The following is an 8,245-nucleotide window of genomic DNA, read 5'->3' as shown; positions in this document are numbered from 1 at the left end:
TCCTGAGCATTATCAGGCGCTATTTGCATTTCATCATGCCGACTTGGACTGATTTAAAAAGACATTTCTTGGCCATATGCCGCGACTGGAAGTTGAGTTAAGAGAATTCTTGGAGCGACCAATAAGTGAAAGTGAAGTGTGCCTAGCAATTGAAAACTTAAACGGCGGAAAGTCGCCTGGGCCCGATGACTTATCCGCCTCGTTTTATAAGTTTTTCAAAGAAAAGCTGGCTGCAGTGAGCACGGTAGTGTTCAATGAGGCGTACCACATGAAAGTTTTTCCACAGTCTTATAGTACATCACACACGGTTCTTATACCTAAGACTGATGCCGCAGAAAAACTTAGACTGGTGACATATTACAGACCAATCTCTTTAACTAATGTTGACTACAAAATTTTAATGAAAGTTTTAGCGAGAAGACTCCAAACAGTGATTAAAGACCTAGTAGGCTGCCACCAGACATGTGGAATCAGGGGCAGGTCGATAGTGACTAACATACATAAGATGTGCGGTGCGTGCTTGAGTGCTGTGACATCATGAAAGCTTGAGTTGCTGTGCTGCAGCTCGACCTAGAGAAGGCCTTTGACTGTGTCCCACATGTTATTTTGTTCGCTATTCTCGATCATATTAATGTCGGTTCGATTATCAAAGATGGAGTGGCCATGGCGTACAGGAATTGCACCACGCAGCTTATCATAAACAAGAGTCTGGGGGCCCCCATTGCCGTGCAGCGTTCTGTACGCCAGGGTTGCCCACTCCGTCCACTTTTATTTTGTCTTTACATTGAAACACTGTGCTTGGCTATTATTCAGAATGATTCGATTCGCGGGTTTCAACTGCAAGCTTCTGAAGTAAAGCTCTTAGCATATGCCGATGATGTCGCCGTATGCTGCATCGACGAAGGAAGTATCGCAGCAACGGTTGAAGTAGTGAAGTGTTTCCGGGATCTCACGGGCCGTTTAATTAACTGGGGTAAATGCCTGGGATTCTGGCATGGAGAATGGCCGACAACCCTAGACACATTTGCTGGCGTGACGTGGGTGAACACCCCAGCGAAGTACCTAGGTGTCCCTCTGGAATGCTACAAAAACAATGACGACCTCTGGCTAAGCCAGCTGCACGAAACGCGAGAAAAAGCAGACAGGTAGAAGGGGGTTCCCCTTTTTTTCTTCGCCAGGGCCACAGCGTGCAATCTTTTTTTTTGTAAGTAAGTTGTGGTATTTGATGCAGGTACTGAACTGCTCGCGGCTGAATGTGCAAAGGCTACACAGAGTGTTCGCCACCTTTATATGGGCATCGCAATGGGAAAGGTGCAGTCGAACGAACTTGTTCAGAAGGGTGAAAGACGGCGGTCTTAGCCTGTCGCATCTCTTTGTGTGACAGCTCGTTAATAGGTTTGTTTTTTCGTGACACGAGCGATCCTTTTTTACGAACAGTGTGCCAAGTCAGATTAAGAGGTGCGTTGCCTAGTTTTGTTGTTGGCACAAATGTGGTGCATGGATCCATTTCAGGTTTTTTCAAGGAGGTTCTGACTAGTGTACGACTCTTGTCGGCGCGTTTTTCAATTGATATCTTTCTTCAGTGAAAAGAACAACAGTGTACAAAGATGTGTGTGACAGCATTTTTCCGGAACCATTGTACAGAGCCTTGCATAGTGGAGAACCCGGTCAGAATGTTTTAAAAGGGTAAAGAGAATGCAGGTGACGCCTGGAATGGAATCCTTTTTCTTCAAGCTACACACTGAAACACTGCCAGTAAAGAAATTCCTAGAGCAACGAGGCTTTTTCTTACCGTGGGGAGCTGACTGTATGATATGCAAACAGCCCGAAACTATAGACCATGTTTTTCTGCATTGCTGGGAAGGTGTGTACTTTTGGGATGTTCTGCAGCGAACGGTCAAAAAAGATTTTCCACTGGACCCACACGGCATTAGATACCTAGCAATAAACAATGAAGACGGAATTCCATTCGACCTCATAATGCTGGCCGGACTCCACTCTGTATGGCGCTCCCGCATGGCCGGTTTCCATTGTGATCCGGATGCGAGGCCCGCACGGATGTATTTTCGCGAGAGTATAGCGAGATTTGTTGAAGTGCAGAAGTCGCTTGAGCCTGTACCACAGTGGCTGTCGATAGTAGAAACCTTGACAGCGCTGAAAGAATTTTAATATGACAACGTCAGTACAAAGCTGACTGCTGTGGCATTTTTGTCTGCCTAATTTTTTGTTTCCATTTCTGTGTACCATCATGTGTTACTGCGCACTGTCGGAGACCGGCAATAAAGAAAAAAAAAGCGTCGGTGGTATAGTGGTTAGCATAGCTGCCTTCCAAGCAGTTGACCCGGGTTCGATTCCCGGCCGACGCAGTCATTTTTTTTATTTTCTCGCTTTGGCGACCCACAGCAGCGTTAGTAGCTGCTCGCATACAATACAGAGCTGCTGTGAATGAACATAGCGGAAAATCCCGCGTATAACGGAGAACCTCTATCGGGCGTCGGTGGTATAGCATTCTACTTCCGGCCACCGAGCGTGGCGGACGCAGGATCATGAGCTCCGGCGGAGCGGCCCTTGCTGGCCGCGGAAACAGGATCGAGGGAAACGAAAATACGGATTATCAGGCGATCTTGCCGCAGCTGCCTACCGGACGTGTGGTTTTAAACACACTTTTTCTTCACGGCGTTGTTCGTGTTAGGCCCTTTCGGGTCGAGGATTTTCGTTATGCGCTGGCCCAGGCTGGTACGCTCCCTGACGTGGTGACTTTGGGGGCGTACCAAAGCAACCACGTTTGGGCTGTGACTTTCAAGACCGCTGAAGGAGCCAAGAGGCTTGTCGCCTTCAAGGAACTGAAAGTGAAAGGACGGCGATGTCTTATCATCGATCCGGAAGACCAACAAGTCAAGCTACGGCTCCACTGGATGCTGGAAGGCGTGGCCGACGAAGACATCCGGACGGCTTTTGCTGCGTTCGGGAAGGTAACCGAAGTTACGCGGGATCGGTGGCGCGTCCAAGGCGTCCACGACAAGGGATCTACAACACGAACTGTGCTCCTAAATCTGAAACCTGGTTTGAAGGTCGACGATCTGCCTCACCAGATACGTGTCGCCGGGGGGTTGACCCTTGTTGTGGCGCCGGGGCGACCGATGCAGTGCTTGCGCTGTCATGGCCCGGGCCACGTTCGGCGAGAGTGTAAAGTGCCCCGGTGTTCGAAATGCAGGCGTTACGGCCACGCCGACAGTGACTGCGTCCGCACATACGCAGTGGCAACGGGGCTGGCAATGGGAGTCGACACGACGGAGCACATTATGGACGTCGCCGAGACAGAAGAGGCGGCAAAGGGAACAGACGTGACGGCGAAACCGGCGGTGACGACGCAGTCTTCGGGGCACCCGAGCGGCGACGGAAACACGGCCAGCGGCGGTGGGAAGGAACCGGGGACGGTAATCCCTGCTGGGACAAATGAAGGGTCATCCAGCGACGGGACCAGTCATCCGGCTAAAAATGTCAACCAACCACCGACCAGCGAGGATCAGATGGACCAGAGCGGCGCCAGTGTGACGACCGTCGCCGCCCCAGCCAAGCAACCTCACGACCCGACCGACAAAGAAGGGGACAAGCCCACAGATGGCGCCGTTGAGGAGTCGCCAGCGAAGACAGGCCAGTCCAGGCGAACAACACTCAGGCCAATGCCCAACCTTGCGGCAGGCAAGCGGGTCGCCGAGAAGGCGCCTCCACTGCCTCCGCCGCAAAACCAGGCATCCGCTCCTGTCGGCTCCGGTGGTGGCAACGGCGTCTAGCTTCGTGCTAGACGTGAATGGTGAGCACGGTGCTCTCGGCGTCTTCACACGTTTTTAAATATGGCTTCTGCAACCTCCTTGACTTTTGCAACGCTCAATGTCAGAGGTTTTGACGCTAAGAGGAAGCAGAGCCAAGTGCACCGCATTTTAACAGATCATAATATCGATCTGCTTGCTATTCAGGAAACGAAAGTGGAAGGGGAACAAGACACCGAGAGCATCGTGCAACGTTTTACGTCAAGATTCTATGCGGTCGTGAGCCATGCCGTCGGCACATCTGCCGGATGCATTGTGTTTATAAAAAAGCTGCCTAGCCTCGAGGTGCAGGCGTACACATAGTGCCCTTCGGGTCGTTGCGTAGTAGTGGATTTTGCTTCCGCCTGCTCTGAATGGCCACTAATTTGCGTTTACGCACCTAACGTGGGCGAGGACAGGGTAGCTTTTTTTGAGAGCATTCAGCGTTTCTTACGCACAGAAAAACACCTGATATTGTTGGGAGATTTTAATTGTGTCTTGAGCGCGGCTGACAAAACCAGCACGCGGTCCCACCGCGATGAAAGCACCGAACTTCTCCGTCACTTGATCGATAAGTTTGCATTGGAGGACGTGACTGAATGTGTGGTATAAAATCGCGGCATGATTTTCACGCACTTCCAACGAAGTAGCCATGCCCGCCTTGATAGAATATATGTATCGGTCGACCTGTCGCCAAAGTGTCAAAGCTACGATATTGTTCCTGCAACTTTCTCGGACCACTGCTTGGTGAAATGTAGTATAGGCGCGGTAAAACGTAAAAAACTCTTTCCAGTGGGACCTCTGGAAATTCAACAATAAGCTTCTGAAAGACGTAATTTTCACCGGGTTTGCAGCACAAGAAATTAATAAAATAACCGTTAATGGCAATCGGGCAGCTGGAGAAGAATGGGGAAGTTGCAAACAGCAGATAAAAGTGTATGCAATAGAAAGGGCCAGCTGCATTCGTTTTTAAGAAAGGTTAAGCGAGGCGCATTTGAAGTCCTTACTGGACAAGTTATTAGCTCAGGAATGCAAGGCACCGGGCGTTTTCAGTGCAGACGTCCGAAAAACCAAACAAAAGCTAGAAACGATAGAGGAAGAGCGATATCGCGGCGCGCTTGTGCGCGCGAGAGCTGAGCAATTCGCCGCGAGCGAAACACCCACAAAGCGGGCGTTAGGAATGGAAAGGGCGCACGCTCGGCGAAACCATGTCGCGGATATTCAATGGGGCGGTGCCACTGCATCTGACGATGACGGCATTGCAAAGGCTTTTTTTTATTACTATCAAGCGCTTTTCGCTTCGAGGCATGTTGACATGGGCAGATTTAAGGAGATATTTTTAGGGGCCATGGCACGTATTGATAACGCAGACAGAGTAAGATTAGAGCTGCCAATTAGCGAACAAGAAGTGGAACAGGCTATTGATAAGTTAAACTCAGGAAAGTCGCCGGGGCCCGACGGCCTGAGCGCGGCTTTTTATAAAGCTTTCAAGAAGGAACTAGCACCGCTCCTCTCAGTGGTATTTAATGAAGCGTATGTGTTGCATGCTCTGCCTACATCATATGCATCCTCGCATACTGTGCTCGTACCAAAAACCGATCAAACAGAAAACCTCAGACAGGTAACATCGTACAGGCCCATAGCCCTCACAAATGTCGACTACAAAATTTATATGAAGGTTCTTGCAGGCAGGCTACAGACCGTAATGCATAAAACAGTCGGACCTCATCAAACGTGTGGGATCAAGGGGCGTTCCATTGTTGAGAATATTCACAAGGCTAGGTGCGCGCTTGAGTGATGTGACACAATATATGCTCGGGTAGCAGTTCTTCAGATTGACCTTGAGAAGGCGTTTGACTGTGTGGCGCACGAATTGCTGCTTTGCATTCTTCATTACAATAACGTGGGTTCTGTTATAAGAGAGGGTGAGGCCATGGCTTACCGTAACTGTACTACGAGGTTAATAGAAAACAAGACCTTCGGGGCCCCCATTAGTGTGCAGAGATCGGTACGCCAGGGCTGTACCCTCAGCCCCCTGCTGGTTTGTATTTATACAGAAACCCTCTGCCTAAACATTATAGCAAACGAGGCTATTCATGGTTTCCGTGCACAGGAATCAGAAGTGAAGCTCTTAGCATACGCAGATGACGTTGCTGTTTTCTGCGTTAACCAAGATAGCATAAACAGAAAAATCGAAGCAGTAAAGGGTTTCAGTGAGGTCACCGGAAGTTTGGTGAATTGGGGCAAGTGCCTGGGATTCTGGCACGGAGAATGGCCGTGAACTCCAGCTGTTTTCGCCACCGTTTCTTGGCTGACAACACCCGTGAAATACCTAGGTGTTCCACTCGAATTTTACAGGGACACTGAGCCTTTTTGGAAAACATGTTGGAGAAACGCGTGAGAAAGCCGAAAAATGGAAAAGTGCTAATTTGTCTGTATTTGCAAGAGCAACTGTGTGCAATCTGTTTTTGATAAGCACGCTCTGGTACGTGATGCAAGTACTCCACTGCTCACGGTTAAATGTGCAAAAGCTGCACCGTATTTTCGCTGTCTTTATATGGGCCTCAAAATGGGAGAGGTGCAGCCGGACAAATTTGCTCAGGAGCGTCAAGGTAGGGGGACTTGGTCTGGGGCACTTGTTCATACGGCAGATTGTAAACAGATTTTTGTTTCTCCGAGACGTTAAAGATCCCTTTCTACGTACCGTATGCCAAGTCAGGCTCGGGCGTGCTGTGCCAGATTTCATTGTTGGAACGGAGACTATGACTGGAGGTATTTTTGGTTTTCTTAAAGAGGTTGTGTTTGGCGTCAGGTTTTTGACGGCGAGATTTTCAAAAATTATTTAAGTGCTGTTCAGCGGAAAACATTGTATAAGGATGTATGTAACGTGTTATTGCAGGAACCAATGTACAGGGCAATATGCTCCGGAGGCCCAGGCAGAGATGTCCTGAAACGGGTGAAAAAAATGCAGGTCTCACCGGGAACAAAAAATTTCTTCTTCAAGCTTCACACCGGGACTCTGTCTGTAAAATCTTTCCAAGAAAAAAAGGGGTTTTACCTACCTTGGGGATCCCACTGCCTTATATGTAAACAACCATAAACAATCGACCACGTTTTCATGCACTGTTGGGAAGGGGTATATATTTGGGACGTCCTTCAAAGGACCATCAAAAAAGAATTACCATTGGATCCGTATGGAATCCGATTCCTGCCTACAGCAAAAGAAGATGGCATGCCGTTGGAATTAGTAATGCTCGCGGGCGTCCATAGCATATGGCGCTACCGAATGGCAGGTTTTCATTGTGACCCGGATGCGCGGCCTGCGCGATTGTATTTCAGTGAGACAATGCACAAGTTCATTGAGGTGCTGAAAACACAAGCATCTCCCCCTGAGTGGCTTTCAAAGCTCGAACCTTTGACGGAACTCAGGGAATTTTAAACTGACAAGGCCTGGCCCTCTGGGGGCTGTAGGCTACCTTTTTGTAGTTTGGGTGTCTACACGTGTATGCTTTTTGTTGTATTCTGTCGAAGCCCGGCAATAAAGAAAAAAAAAGGGTCGGTAATATAGTGGTTAGCATAGCTGCCTTCCAAGCAGTCGACCCGGGTTCGATTCCCGGCCGACGCAGTCATTTTTTTTTATTTTCTCGCTTTAACGACCCACAGCAGCGTTAGTAGCTGCTCGCATACAAGACAGAGCTGCTGTGAATGGAAGTAGCGGAAAATCCCGCGTATAACGGAGAACCTCTATCGGGCGTCGGTGGTATAGTGGTTAGCATAGCTGCCTTCCAAGCAGTTGACCCGGGTTCGATTCCCGGCCGACGCAGTCATTTTTATCATTAATAATAAATGCTGAATCATCAGTAAAATACCATACCTGTGAATTTCTTATCCACCACGTTCGCCGTAATAGGCGCTTCGATGTCCCAGCAGATAATGACAAACTTCCGCTGCCTATAAGGTCCGCCTGTGCGTTTGCTTCGATATTTCTTCAAATGGTTACTATTTCTCCTTTTTGTGCAGTAAGTTTCAGTATTGTTATGCATTTGGTTGCCTCCCTCCGCGGAAGTTTCACCTAGGCACAAATTCTTCATTTCAATTACATCCATACATCGTTCGGTAACAACTGCGCAAATAAATGAAAGTAAACACAAAAGAACAACGCAGAAAAGTACACAAATAATATAAAGACATCTGAGTAAATTGTTCTGGGGGCACGAAACTCCACTCGGACAGCCATGAGCTGAGGCATGGTGAGCCGTTATTCTAGTCTATGTAGTTAACCGCATCGCTTTCGTGTTTTTTTTTATCATCGAGTTTATACGGAATGGCAAAGGGCATACCGATGTAATTAAAACGAAGGATAAATGATTAGGTAAAACTTCCGCAACTTAGAAGCACGAACTGAAGCTGGCTGCAGAGAAACGCGCAAGAATAGT

General features: G+C 48.6%; 3 non-coding genes across 3 annotated transcripts; all 3 read left to right on the top strand.

The window, feature by feature from the left end:
* The first annotated feature begins 2,294 nt into the window (after positions 1-2,294).
* TRNAG-UCC (transfer RNA glycine (anticodon UCC)) lies at positions 2,295-2,366 on the top strand. The gene has a single exon. It is a non-coding gene; the product is annotated as a tRNA-Gly (tRNA).
* A 4,996-nt stretch (positions 2,367-7,362) lies between these two features.
* Positions 7,363-7,434, top strand: TRNAG-UCC (transfer RNA glycine (anticodon UCC)). The gene has a single exon. It is a non-coding gene; the product is annotated as a tRNA-Gly (tRNA).
* A 126-nt stretch (positions 7,435-7,560) lies between these two features.
* Positions 7,561-7,632, top strand: TRNAG-UCC (transfer RNA glycine (anticodon UCC)). Its single transcript has one exon. It is a non-coding gene; the product is annotated as a tRNA-Gly (tRNA).
* Positions 7,633-8,245: the final 613 nt, after the last annotated feature.

Source organism: Amblyomma americanum, chromosome 1 (genome assembly GCF_052857255.1).
Source record: "Amblyomma americanum isolate KBUSLIRL-KWMA chromosome 1, ASM5285725v1, whole genome shotgun sequence".
NCBI lineage: Eukaryota > Metazoa > Arthropoda > Arachnida > Ixodida > Ixodidae > Amblyomma > Amblyomma americanum.
The sequence above is the reverse complement of the archived record's forward strand: the minus strand, read 5'-3'. Positions and strand labels throughout refer to the sequence as shown.